A 12,885-nucleotide genomic window follows, 5' to 3' on the forward strand; every position below is an offset into this window, starting at 1 on the left:
GTAACTTGCTCAAAACTTTAGATAAAAGTGATGATTTAATTCTGTGTTTGATCTTCAGAAGTCATTAGGGATTTCTTGTATCTGAGGACCAAACAGCCATTAGTGTTGATGTAGCACATAGAAGTCAAATACACCAGCCTGATCCCTGATGGTTTAAACGTAAAGATCCCTTCTACTCTGGATACAGGACTCAGAAAGCGGATTCACAGGAGAACACAAGAAAATAATGTGACCCAGTATTGGTCAGCCAGACAAAAAATTTTTTCTCTCTCACGTGCATAGATCATTACTTTTCTCATTCCTTTAGAAAGCAGCGCATCTTACTTTTGTTTTCCAATTAAAATATAAGCAATGTATTTAGGAGAGTCTAATAAAACCAAAATGTACATGAAAATTAGACATTTCACATTTAGAAAGGAGGTGATTTTCCAACCTCCCTGAGAACAATTTTTCTTTTTTTTTTTTTTTTTTGTCTTTCTAATTCTTACTATCTCTGTCAATAAATGCCGTGCCTCAGTTGTGATGGTATTGCCTGTTCAGGTGATCTTTGTCACTGATCTGTTCAGATGTTGACGTGGTTCTACCACTTGGAGCACCACTTACAGTTCCTGGTACATTTTGTTTGCCAGGAGCCCATCCCTCCTGACTCGAGGGACGTGTCAGGAGGTAACATTTTGGTTGGCATCAAATATGTGGATATCATTCCTGGCTTTGCTTGGAAACTGTGTTCCATTATAGTGACTCTGTTAGGCCACTGGGACAATACTGTTGATAACTGGCCTCCTGACTTGTCTTCTAGTTTCTTGGCATATAGCATTTTAATTTAGGCCAGGTGGTTAAGTTACAGTAGACCTAATGAACAGGTCTACAAATCCATCACAGCAGAAGAAAGGTGGTCCTGCTCCATCCCTCTGCTGGTACTTCTGGCACATGTTCTTGCTGGTTATTTGAAATTTGATTTATCAACCCAGCAAAAGCAATTCCCCACCCAAAGGAGCTTATAGGATTCTGAGACCTCACAAGTTGTACTGACTCACAGAAAATTCAGATGAGTGACGATAAGGGAAGGTGTATGGAGGAAGAGGACCTACTCTCAGAAGAAGCTGACAAATTAGTTCTGTTCAATCTGAAGCTGTTTCTTAAACTCTTTGGGATTATTTGGTTTAGGTTTGGTGATAGGCTGTAGAAGTTTACTTGCTGGTTTTGCATTCTTCTTACTGTAATCAGACTTTTATTCTCAGGGTTTTTTTTTTCTTTGTATGAAGCAATACATCTTGGCAGAGTGAGCACTACTCTGACTCATCTAGCATTTGGTACACATCTGAATCACATCTATATCACATTGAAATATATTTTTTGCTTCTTAATAGGGTTTATTTTCTGTCAGTTGATCTATATAATCAGATAAATGCCAGCGCTGGAGGAAGTAAAGGGACAGCAATGTATGACCAGGAGAAGGGATAAGTTAGAAGTGACTGGGACTTTCGCAGTATCTGTTTAGATAAACTGCAAGCTCTTCTATGTGCGGGAACTTTGTTGTCATGCATTACTTCCAGGATCAAATCCTGAATCAGCAAGTTGTGAGATGAGAAGTAACTGAGTTGTAGGGTTTTCATGGTTTTTTATTTATTTATTTATTTTATTTGAAATTTGAAGACAATGAAAGAAATGGTGAAGTTTTTTTACACATCTCAGAAAAATACCATGGTGTGGGGGTTTTGTGTTTGTTTTTTTCAGCTGCAAATATCTAATGAAAGAAATGGGACTTTGTATTAGACTGTATGAATGGGATATTAAGAAGTCCTGAGCACTGGCCTAGTCCTGCCCTGATTGAAGTGAGTATGAGCTTTGACTTTGATATCACTTGGAGTATGCTTAACATCTTAGCAGCCCTAATTTATAACATTCTCTGGCAAAGACTGGAGCCCGAAAACAATTCGAATTAATGGTTAGATGGCCCTACATTATATAGGGTCCTGTTTATAAAATAAACTGAAGGCTTTTTACAAAAGCTGAAACCTTTTGAGAGTATTCCTCATTAACAGTGCCTAATTGCAGCTCTTTGATCTTTAATTCCCCTGGCCCTCTCACCTCCTCTTCTCACTCCAGTAATGGATGCTCTGGCCCTCACTTTTGAAGAGAGGATGAGCCTGTTTCAAATACTCAGAACTGACTGTTGAACAGCCATCTGTTGCAAACACGTACACACAGCACTCTATTGAAGTCATTGCATTTTTAGATTGATTTCAGTGGGCTTCAGGCCATGCTTTCTGTAACAGACTCTGAGGCAGCCCTTGGTGCGTATGTGTACCAGCAGTAACTAACACACTAATGGACACATGCAATCATATGTGTAAAAGTGTTCCTGGGCTTTTGCTTCATTAATTAATCAACACCATTGACAAAAGAAATAGTTTACATTTTTATTTTAAATGTGTTTCTAAAGCAGAAAACATTTGCATTCTAGCTGTTCCATAAGAACAGAAGCAAAACAACAAATACTATGGCATTTATGTGTGACAGATAAAAAAGTTATTCTTGGTTCATCTCTGTAAGTGGTAGAGAACCACCTACAAAGACACAGCCAAGAATTTCCATAAATAAATCGCATGATATCAGGTGACTCCATAAAAACACTGCTAGCCTCAAACAACCATGGTTTACAGTTTTGTGCGTTGTATTACCTTTCTTTCTCTCTATGGAAAAAGGGACTAGAAAACTGATGGTGGTGTTAAGGATCTTCTTCTTAAGCTTGGGCCAAAGTCTAGTCAAAATTAACAGGAAGCTTTTCAGTTGATTCAGTAGGCTTTGGTCAGACTTTGTACCTCAGTTAAACCTCAGCTGGAACACTATCTTACTGAAACATGACCATTGCCTGAAAGAATCCTCATAAACATATTTCTCTTGTGTAGTTTCTTTTACTTGCATGTCCATGTCCATTTCTGCTCATTCCAGTTTTAAATCTGTTCAATGTTCCAGAGAAAACCTCCTAATCCAGTTTGAGGAAACAATTCAATTTTCATCAAGGGTCACATATGAAGATTAGAAGAAATAATGTGACCTGCCTACTTATAATTTATGAACAGTTCAGCTAAACTACATTTCTGGATTTTAAAGGAAATTCTGCAATATAATAATTGTATCTATTCATGCTATTTGTAATTTCCAAGTGGTAAATCATCATCTGTAAGAAATGCTCTCAATCAAGGGAGAAAAAGACATATAATTATGTCATTTATAATGAATTCTAAAGGAAACAAAGACTTTAAGAGGAAAAACTCTGGAGAAAACCAAGGAAGAAAATCCACCCAATAATACCAGTTGCTTCTAAGAAGATGCATAGCTGATGAAAAATTTGCATTTATTATATGAAACCCAACATCAAATAATTCAGCAAGGGAACTGTCAAAACTCTGGAGTCTAGGCAAGCAAGACCTGACTTTTATTAGATAAATTACATACTCTTCTTCTTTTGTAAGCATCAATAATATCAACTTTTTGATAAATAGCTATCTCCTGGGTGCAAGTTCTGAGGATTGCTGCTAATCTTCATCTTTTGAAGCATCCAGAGGATTAAAGGCATATGTCAATAACAGTGGCCTATGACCTTTGTGTGGAAGGTACCACTGTCTCTTTGTAATAGCTAAGTCTGTGATGTGAAATGATATGTATAAATACTTAGAAACCATTGAAGAACCCTTGCTGTGCAGAAATCTGTAGACTCAGGAAAGATGCTTTCATACTGTAAGGCTCTTGAACAGCACAGTCTGGCAGAATTAGGCTTAATCCATTTACATTTAATGACAACTTTAACAAATAGCGCTGATTGAAATAACATATATCTATAAAATAAAGTAAATAGAAAGCAAAAGACAAAATAAAATATCCTTAGTTTTCTACTGACATTTCTGTCTATTGTCTAGATTTACTGCAGATGGAACTAATTTTAGTGCAAACAGCTTCTGTGCAAGCACTAATTGGTCTTTATTCTCATCTGGTAGATATTTATTAGGTCTGATTCTTCTCTTATGCTAGTATAAATCAATAACTCAGTTGAAGACAATGTGGTTACATCATCGTGAACCTGGTAAGGCAATAGCTTACTGGATGGGCGAGTACATAGTAACAGCAGTAATAGAAATGGAGGAGTGGAAACTCAGGGGTTAGGTTTTCTGGCTGCTGTGGATGTTAAATAGCTGACTTTGTCCAGTCATGGTGTGCAGGGTGTTGTCAGGGCAGAAAGTCAAAAATCCCTCTGAGGTTGTCAGATGGACCTTTGTATTTGTATATGATAGTGAAATTAAGTCTTAAAATCTCACTTTTTACTTCTATTCTGACATTGATTTCAAATGTTTTTAGCTCAGATAAAGAGTAAAGATGTAATTCTGCCTTCCCTGTAGTCCCTGGGACATCAGGAAAAAGTTACTCAAAGTAGCATAAATAAATTTGAGATTTACTATCCCAGAGAAAAGGGATTGAGTCATTCCTGAAAAGGAAAAAGAGAAAGTGAAAAAGGGATGCATCTGAGGCTGCAAACTGGTGAATCCTGGTGCCAACGGATTTGAAAACAGTTGCTGAATAGGGCTCCGACAGACACCTGCAGATCCTGACTTGTCTGTTAACAGCATCAGTAGCAAGCCTGGTTTTGCAGGATTCAAGCACAGGCAAAGCAGGTTATTTTACTGCCCCTTGTTAGTTTGCTGCTTTGGCAATGGCCTGATTCACCTGTTGCCTATCCATGGAGTTAGGATTTTTCTCTGTATTTGTAGTAGCAAAGCATTATAAAATCTCCATGGAAATAATGTAGAAGAATGTAAAGATAATTTTGGGGATCCTCAAAATAACACAATTCCAGAACTTATTTGCATTCTTGTCCTGACACTGCATGCACTTTTCTGTCACTTTGATTTCACCTGTTACGCTGGTTTGGTTTATGGGCAGTTCTTTCCTGGTAATTCAACATCATTCAAAATGGAAGATCACAACGACACAGAGAAGGGAAAAAAAACCAAACAAACCAACCAACCAAACAAAAAATTACTTACCTAGATTGATCCTACATACTCTTACAGTGTCTTTCTTAGCAGTGAATGCAAGTTCTTCAGGCCATCGTGCAACTCTGAGTGACAGGAAAATGCTATCATTACTAATGTTATGGCTGCTGTTTTCCTGATGTCATTGTAGTCCTGCCTATCAAAATAATTCAGCCTGAAAAATTGTCAGTGTTGGCTGGTGTCCTGAGAAAACAGTTCAGACCCGTATCCCATAGAACATAATTAAAAGCTGAAGCAGAGCCATCATAAGGAAGATAAGCAGAAGTAGCATGAACTGAAGAAGGTAGCTGTTCAGGTGACTGACTGTGCTCTCAGTCCTGTCATAGCTCTGCTTCCTGGAGAATTACTGAAATGGGCTTTGCACAACATTTACAGTTGTTACTTATCTGAGAGTTGGTGATTTTTTCCCCCTTCTTTTCAACTGCTAAATGGCATTAAAAGCAATTAAAACGTATTAAACAAACATAAAGTTGTTGCTCTATGTAAGGAGATAGACGGGGAGGGAGCTTATGCAACTGTGTCTGAAAGATGGCGGAATGTAAGAGATCTTCATTACAGGGGAGTGTGGAGGGAATGGATTAAGAAACGGTAACCTGGATCCAGAGACTGAGGAATTTATAGATATATGCAAAAAGCAAAGTGAAGTTTGTGTGACTTGGAAATTCATAAGCACCTTCTGACTTCTGCCGTTACACAGTTTCTATTTGGTGGAATAGGTTGAGTGTTGGATTGCTTTCCTCTCCTTTTTCACAGGTATCCTGCTTGCCTCTCCTCTGATTATTGACAGAATGGTATTGACTAGTTCAAAGAATGACTCCTCTAATTTTAAGATGCTTATACCTCCTTATTGTGTAGTCAGGGGCCTTTGCAGCTGACTTGCATCTTTTAGACAGCTGGTATCTAAGGTGTTTCAGTTGGTGGCAAATAAAGTAGTGACTAGGAGGAGTCTTAAATCCTCTTTTTACATGTCTATGTATTAATATAATTTGCAAGATATCACTGGAGTCATTGCTGTCCAAGCACACCAACTGCGCAGTACAGGTGGAACAAATACAGTGTGCTCTGGCTGTCGTCTTGGCACTTGCTCCAGTGGAATGGAAAGTCAGTTCAAGGCTACAACTCTACTATAACAAAAGGCAGCAGAGGACTATCTAGCTACTTGAGAAATGTCGTCTTCTTTGGGAGAATAAATTTTACGTTAGAACTAAGTGGAAGTGTAGAATTAGAGAGACAAAAAGAACTACTTCACAGAAAATTGAACGATTATTCCTTCAGAAAAAAATTATTTTCAGAAATTTTTGAGAGACTCTTGGCCATCATAATGAAGGACATATATGTCAGTAAAGATAAATGGTGAATTATAATTCCGTGTCAAGTGTTCATAGACATTCTCTCATACTAGTTCATCTGCCATTAAATAGATTCTGAGATGGTTTTCTGTAAAGTTGAATGGAGCCATAAATTCCAAAGCAGTTTGGTTCTACCTGCCTGCATAGTACCTGAAACTTATACATGAAGAATGTGAAAGGTCAGTAATATGACATTAAATGAGTGTGTCACAGAGACAGTCACAGACTGACAGTAAGTCAGTGCCTCAATAAGAGAGATCACAACTAGTGGGGATGTAAGATTTTTTGCAATAGTGAACTGCCAGAGGACAACTCCGTCCCTTTCTATGTAAAAACAATGGTGGACTTCCCAAAGCATCTGGCTGCTGTCTGCCTGTCCTGAAAACAGAGCCTTAAAAAGCTTTGGGCCAGATACGTACAAATATGTGTGGGTTTGTCATTGTTGAACTATCTGCAGCATATGCCAAGTGCCAGAGAATTTTAACTTATGGATTCTATTACAGGCACAAACTCCACTAAACAATACCAAAAGACTATCAGAGAACACTTGCCAGCTTATTGTAACAGTTAAAGAGTGGTTGTGTGATTTACATTTTATAGGGTATGGCTTACTTATTGCTTCTCACTGGTCACCTTCACTGAGTACTTGCAAGCCTTTGGGATGGTCCATACAGGCAGCTAGAAGGAGGTTCTCCTAAATAAAGAGTTCAGGCCAAGTTATCACTTCCTTTTCTCACCCTTCCCAATTCTCATTTTTTCCGATAATCTCTCTAAACCTCGCAATGACAAATATTACTGAGAGAAAGTTTGATTCACCAGGCAATTTTTATTACTTCTTTTTGGTCTGTACCATTCATATAAATGAAAACAGTTGTACCTTTCATAGTTGTTAACTTGCCAAGCATTTGGTATTGATGCTTTTATCAATTCCGCCAAAACTATTCTTTGCTGAATCTCCTTCATTTTGTATTTTACACTAGTATTCCAGCTCTCAAGAGTTAACAGACTCAGAATTTAGTTCTTGGCAGTTCAAGGCATAGTCTTAGCGGTAAAGGGAGACCTCAGTTCTCAGTGCCGCATATTGACTATTCAGTACTTCAATTTTTGAAGTAGAATTAAATCTCCCCGTATTGTGGGAAAGCTCATTAAATTACTCCTTTAGATTACTAATTCTTTGTCTCTTCCGTTTGCTGACTATCCATGTAATACTACTTGTCCACAAATGGTGCCAGCTTTTATGTATTCAGGACTATTACACATTAATTTAATCCTTCCCTTATTTTCTTAGATACCTCTTCTAGCTCAAAAGCTACTATAATAGATCTTACTGGAGGCTCTATTGTGTCACCAAGTAAATATATCAGCAGCTTGGATGTACTAGATTATCAAAGTCCTCGTGAGGTATATTTGTGTGCATTTGCTTCATTCTTTGTGCTTTTTAGCACAGCTGGAGTCAGTCACTGGACTACATAATCCTTTAGTTTAAATCAGTATGGACGTTATGTGTTCTTACACCCTTAATATGTTCCTCAAACAAATATGCTGGAAATAAGTGTTGAAAATAGTTTAATACACAGCATCCAGCTTGAAAGACCTCAGCATAAAAGAACAGATGTAGCAGTTCAGAACCTAGACTCTGAGGGTAAAATGACAAACTCATTTTTCCCCCATCTGCCCTCAAGTCCTTTTTTTCTGTTTTTCTACCCATGAGCTTGTCAGTAACAGTTGGTGGTCTGACCAGCTCTTTGGGTGCTGGTTGCACGTGTCTCTGGGTGCTGCTGTTGACCTGTTACTTTTTATCTGTGCTGTGTCTGTGATTTTTTTCCTGTATTCTCTGTTGGGTTGAAGCTTCCAAGCAATAGGGCTTTGTAATGTTATCATTATGATTTTTATTGATATCAAGCTTTAAGTGGGTGTTTACAGCCCCTCCCTGGATCCTTTCTTCTACTTCATCCGTATGCGGGGTTTTTGTTCGTTTGTTTTTAAAGTTAGTCAGACTGTATTCTATTTTCATGTTTCAATACTTAGCTTTTGCAGGTCCAGTAAGCCTGGTCATTTCATTTGATACTTCTGTTCTTTCCTGTTCTAGACAGTGAAAAAATAGATTACATATATTATTACAAAGATGCTTACCTAGAAACCACAGGTGTTAGTGCAGCATATGTGGCTATCAGGAATTTAAGTAGCTTGATTACTGTTAGCTGGAAAGGTGCAGCACTAGTAGCATGGGTGTCAAGGATGGGTGCAGAGCTCCAGTGACCTCATGCAACCATCCTTAAGTCAGTGCTAGATGTTTTCATTAGTATCAATAGCCAAAGTGAAACTAACTAGTTTTGGGTGCTGAAAGAGTTGGCAGACATGCTCGCCAAGCCACTTTCCATTATCTACCTGAAGTCATGGCTAACTGGGGAGGTCCCAAGGGACTGGAGGGTAGCAAATGTAGCACCCATCTACAAAAAAGGCAGAAAGGAGGATCCAGGAAACTATAGGCCTGTCAGTCTGACCTCGGTAGCAGGGAAGGTCATGGAGCAGATCATCTTGAGTGCCATTACAACTCATATAATGGACAAGCAGGGGATCAGGCCTAGTCAGCATGGGTTTGTGAAAGGCAGGTCCTGCCTGACGAACCTGATCTCCTTCTGTGACAAGATGACCCAGTTATTGGATGAGGGAAAGGCTGTGGACATTGTCCACCTAGACTTTCAAAAAGCATTTGACACCGTCCCCCATAGAATTCTCATGGAAAAACTGGCGGCTCATGGCCTGGATGAGCATACGATCTGCTGGATCAAGCACTGGCTGGATGGGTGGTCCCAAAGAGTGGTGGTCAATGGAGTTAAATCCAGCTGGCGGCCAGTCACAAGTGGTGTCCCTCAGGGCTCGGTGTTGGGACCATTTCTATTTAACATCTTTATTGACGACCTTGATAAGGACATAGAGTGTATCATCAGCAAGTTTGCAGATGACACGAAGCTGAGTAGGAGTGTTGATCTACATGAGGATAGGGAGGCTCTACAGAGAGACTTGGATAGATTGGACCCATGGGCCAAAGCTAATGGAATGTGCTTCAACAAGGCCAAGTGCTGGGTCCTGCACTTGGGCCACAACAACCCCATGCATCGCTACAGGCTTGGGGAAGTGTGGCTGGAGAGCTGCCTGGCAGAAAAGGACCTGGGGGTTCTAATTGACAAGCGGCTGAACATGAGCTGGCAGCGTGCCCAGGTGGCCAAGAAAGCCAATGGCATCCTGGCATGTATTAGAAATAGTGTGACCAGCAGAAGTGGGGAGGTGATTGTCCCCCTGTACTCAGCACTGGTGAGGCCACACCTTGAGTATTGTGTCCAGTTCTGGGCACCTCAATATGAGAGAGATATCGAGGTGCTGGAGCGAGTGCAGAGGAGGGCAACGAAGCTGGTGAAGGGCCTGGAGAATAAATCTTATGAGGAGCGACTGAAGGAGCTGGGACTGTTTAGTTTGAGGAAGAGGAGGCTGAGGGGAGACCTCATCGCTCTCTACAACTACTTGAAAGGCCATTGTAGAGAGGTTTGTGCTGGTCTCTTCTCACTGGTAATTAGCGATAGAACAAGAGGGAATGGGTTCAAGTTGCAGCAGGGTAGGTTGAGGCTGGACATTAGGAAAAAATTCTTCACAGAAAGAGTGGTTAGACACTGGAATAGGCTGCCCAGGGAGGTGGTGGAGTCACCATCCCTGAATGTGTTTAAGACTCGTTTAGGTGTGGTGTTAAGGGATATGGTGTAAGGGAGAACTTTGTAGAGTGGAGTTGATGGTTGGACTCGATGATCCCAAGGGTCTTTTCCAACCTAAATGATTCTATGATTCTAACTCAGATATATTTTGTTGCTGCCATTGCAGTTGCAACACTGAGCAAAACCAATTCTTTCTCCCTTACAACCCTCACGGTTACTGGTGTCGCACTTGTTAATACCATAGACCTAATTCTTTTGCAGTTTAGATGGTGAAGTCTGTGTGGTTTGCTATAGATATTTCTGATCACAGGTTGGTTTTGTATGTTGCCCAGGAATCTTTCAGATTATATTGGGTTTGATGTTGAGAATATTTTTGATAATTTAGGTAGTTCTAAGAGTACAACAGGGAACTTTTTTTTTAATTGCCCCTCTGTTCCAGGCCTGCTTTATTTTTGGTTTAGCTTGTCTCACTTTGTGCAACCTGTTTCTGAACTGTGTCTCACTGGGTTTATCAATACTTAATTTCTGGTCAGGGATGATCTGGCCTGTGTTCTTATACCATGATATAATAGGATTTATTTTCATAGCTATGATAACTAGGCTAAGGAAGATTTGAAGTCTGACAATTAAAGAATGGGGCCTGTAAAACATTTTAGAACAAACTGAGACCTACTGTAAACTAGCCGGTATTGACTAACTTGTGATGAAATCATGCTTGATCAGGTCATACCTGAATTTAGCTGTCATTCTTTTCTAAAAGCCTACTGTTTATAGCTTGTTTTACTTGCTTGGTTGTTGACTGGGAAGGCTTAGAGACTTTGGAAAGACCTCTTACTGGTTTTGAATTTACTGTATTTCTGCCTTTCTATTCCTCCTATGGAATGGAGAGCCTAATATTACCAGGCTTTCCCAAATTATTATTATTATTTTTATGTAATAGTCTTTCAAGAATAAGATTCACTTGAATGTTTTCCAAAATCTCTGCAGTTTTTGAGATTGTTTGATAGACTCTCCTTTTTTTAAGTAGATATATGTGTTTGTAGTGTAGCTGTTTCTTAAGGTGTGCTGCTGTTACCATTTTCATAAAAAGGCAAATGTACTGTAGTGAATGAATACTCACCTTCCTGGATCCCCAGTGGCTAAAACTGTGTTGTAAAGAAAAGAATTCTAATAACGAGTTAAAGATGTGTTACATTGGGGTTTTTTCAGATGCTAAACTTTTTTTCCGAGGCTAGGATGTGTTCTGTGTATGAGGACCTGTTTCAACATTTATCACAAGCAAACCACCGTGCTATTCCAAACATGATATATTTCACTTTGGTACTGCTGACTTCAGCTTACTAATTGCCTGACAGCATTTTCTTTGTTAAGCTTTAACTGTGATCATCACACTTTTGTTGTACTGACAGTAGAAATATTCAGTAACAGACGACCTAAATACATCATAAGCACAACTGTACTAATCTTTCATAATGGGTGTGCTTTTGGAATTATATGGAACACGTGCATATAGTCATTGTCAGGAGCTACATGCATTCAAGTCTCCAAAAGCATCAACTGAAAGCATTATCTGACAAAGCATTCCAACTCTCAATGGCCATGACTTACAAAAAAAAAAAAAAAAAAAAAGAGAGAGACAGAAAAACAAAACCAAAAAACCCCCACACAACAGCAACCAAAAAAAAACCCCAAACAAACAAACAAAAAATCCAACAAAAAATAAAACCAAAAGAACCCCAAACCCATAAAGATGCAGGTTTTTATTTTATAGCCCCTTGAAGCTGCTTATTAAATCAAAATCAGCAGGATGGACATATCACCTGCGTATGGTCTGGATCAAACTAGTCAATTCTTTTTGTGATTACATGAGCCCACAGAAATCCAAAGGCACGCATTCTGCTGATTTGACTGATGTTTCTTGTTTTTTAGGAAAAAAGCGAACTGCATGCATCGTGTATGCCTGAAGAGATAGTGTCTGGAGAGATATAATTTTGCACAAAAAAGAGTTCTGTAACTTTGGTTGAACAAAGACTGATTTGCTGCTGCTATCACTTTCTAGTTGTTTGAAAGGGAAAGTTCAGTGTCCTAGCATACAAGCAAAGGTCTGGGAACTCAAAATCCTGTGCTACATTTCTACTTCCACCGCCAGCTTCATTTGAACTCACTTGGCAAGTCTCTGTTTCTTTGTGTTTTAAACTCAACTAATAAAACTTCATTTGTGAAGACTGACATAAACTTCTATACATCAGTGAGAAAGCTACATTATGAATTGTGACGTGGCATAGAATTTTTGGAGTCACATAGCAGTTGTCTTTTGTAACAGCACAGAGCAGTGAAGAAGGTAGTCTGACCTTCCTGGCAGAGCAGGTTAGCTCGCTTGGTGCTGTGCGCTTCGGTGCCTACACAGCTGCAAAGCAAACATCTTTGAAGGGAAGGGCATCTCTCTGATTCTCTGTATTCAACAGCTTTAGTCCTTCATCAAAGGATGTGAGAGTGTCAGAACATGATATAAAAACTTCAAATATATTATTAAAGATATTTGCATTAATTTCTCTTTGTGACAGTAAGACTGCACTAGTAGCCTTTCAAGTAGCACCTCAAGTTGGATTATGTAAGCAACACTGATTACATGTCAGGGCCTTTAAAATGTTCTTGCATTTGTTGTGTTCAGGCATACAGATGGGGATTTTCAAAAGCACCACCATGATTTAGGATTTGCCATTAAATTAGTTGATTTGGAATACCTCATTCAATTAGATTAATGTCATCCTTGTG

General features: G+C 39.1%; 1 protein-coding gene across 16 annotated transcripts in view; it reads left to right on the forward strand.

Annotated features, from left to right (window-relative positions):
• The window catches only part of SALL1 (spalt like transcription factor 1), a 247,433-nt gene that overhangs the window by 73,776 nt on the left and 160,772 nt on the right, over positions 1 to 12,885 (forward strand). The window contains exon 5 of one of the 16 annotated variants that reach the window (XM_054199746.1): positions 1,738 to 1,835. The exons of the other annotated variants lie outside the window; for them this stretch is intronic. The gene's annotated coding sequence lies outside the window, so the exon portion shown is untranslated. The remainder of the gene's footprint in view (positions 1 to 1,737; positions 1,836 to 12,885) is intronic. 16 annotated transcript variants of the gene reach the window in all.

This window comes from Rissa tridactyla, chromosome 4 (assembly GCF_028500815.1).
Source record: "Rissa tridactyla isolate bRisTri1 chromosome 4, bRisTri1.patW.cur.20221130, whole genome shotgun sequence".
Taxonomy (NCBI): Eukaryota; Metazoa; Chordata; class Aves; order Charadriiformes; family Laridae; genus Rissa; species Rissa tridactyla.